General features: G+C 45.2%; 1 non-coding gene across 1 annotated transcript; it reads right to left on the reverse strand.

The window, feature by feature from the left end:
- Window positions 1-965: 965 nt before the first annotated feature.
- On the reverse strand, window positions 966-1,040 carry Trnas-uga (transfer RNA serine (anticodon UGA)). The gene has a single exon. It is a non-coding gene; the product is annotated as a tRNA-Ser (tRNA).
- Between the last annotated feature and the right edge of the window lie 527 nt (window positions 1,041-1,567).

Raw genomic sequence — 1,567 nt, forward strand, 5'->3', positions numbered from 1 at the left:
ATTTGTCTCAGTCCTAACGTCTCTTAAAATTTGTTTTCTTTCTGTCCTCACTAGCTTAAAAAAAGGGTATTTTATCACTCATGGCAGTGCCTCCCCCCTTTAACTTTCCTGCTATTTTCCCAACCAGTTTACCCTTCACCTTCCTGTTGAGGTGAAGGCGATGCCTAGTATAATCCCACCTATTGAGAGAATCAACAGGAACCACACCAATGTGTGACCCTGCACCCAACATAAGCAACTGTTTCAACTCCAAATTAACTCTCTTGACAGAAGAGTTGAAATGAGGTCAGTCATGGCGCCAAAGAACAGAAACAAACTCAACACTAGTATGCTTCGATGCTAATTCAATCTTTGCCAGGTCACACTCTATACTGTACCCAGGATCTCTGTCAATACTATTACCTGCCTCACCCAGTATAACCACGGTGTCTTCCTTAGTGAAATCTTTGCAAAGTGATCCTAAATCCTCTGTCACCTACTTCAGACCAGCACTAGGTTTAAAAAAAATGGTGACCTGGTATTCTGATCCTAGTTCATCCTGCAAAAGTTGGTCAACACCTCTTCCATGGGAACTACCTAACAACAACACTTACTTTCTCTTTACTGATTTCCCTACTTTCTTACTTTTCAATTTGCTACTGAAAGTTTGTTGTGCCCTGTCTACACCTGCAACTGCTTGAAGCTCACCAGTTTCTAACTGAAGCAACAGGTCAAATCTATTTTCCACATCCACCACAAAGCTGTCGGATAAAATTCTAGGCCTGTTCCTCCTGTTGCCAGTTGCCACTTCCGACCTCTCTTTACCCTTCTCAATCCTTAACCTGTCAAGATCTCCCCTGGCTTTGTCTAACGCAGACTGAATGGCAGCAATTTTACCCTACTGTTCTAGTATCTTCCTATCTCTACTACAAATCGTACAAAACCACTGATGAGTTTCATTTAACTTCCTGGCAGATTAAAACTGTATGCCCAACTGAGACTCGAACTCAGGACCTTTGCCTTTCATGGGCAAGCGCTCTACCAACTGAGCTACTGAAGCACGACTCACACCTGCTCCTCACAGCTTTACTTCTGCCAGTATCTCGTCTCCTACCTTCCAAACTTTACAGAAGCTCTCCTGCAAAACTTGCAGAACTAGCACTCCTGAAAGAAAGGATGCTGCGGAGACATGGCTTAGCCACAGCCAGAATGAGATTTTCACTCTGCAGCAGAGTGTGCCCTGAAATGAAACTACCTGGCAGTTTAAAACTATGTGCCCGACCGAGACTCGAACTCAGGACCTTTGCCTTTCACAGGCAAGCACTCTACCAACTGAGCTACCGAAGCATGACTGACGCGCGGTCCTCACAGCAAGTTTCATATCAGCGCACACTCTGCTGCAGAGTGTAAATCTCATTCTGGAAACATCCCCCAGGCTGTGGCTAAGCCATGTCCCCGCAGTATCCTTTCTTTCAGGAGTGCTAGTTCTGCAAGTTTCACAGGAGAGCTTCTGTAAAGTTTGGAAGGTAGGAGACGAGATACTGGCAGAAGTAAAGCTGTGAGGAGCAGCCATCAGTCGTGCTTCGGT

The sequence above is a fragment of the Schistocerca gregaria genome, chromosome X, assembly GCF_023897955.1.
Source record: "Schistocerca gregaria isolate iqSchGreg1 chromosome X, iqSchGreg1.2, whole genome shotgun sequence".
Classification (NCBI taxonomy): Eukaryota; Metazoa; Arthropoda; class Insecta; order Orthoptera; family Acrididae; genus Schistocerca; species Schistocerca gregaria.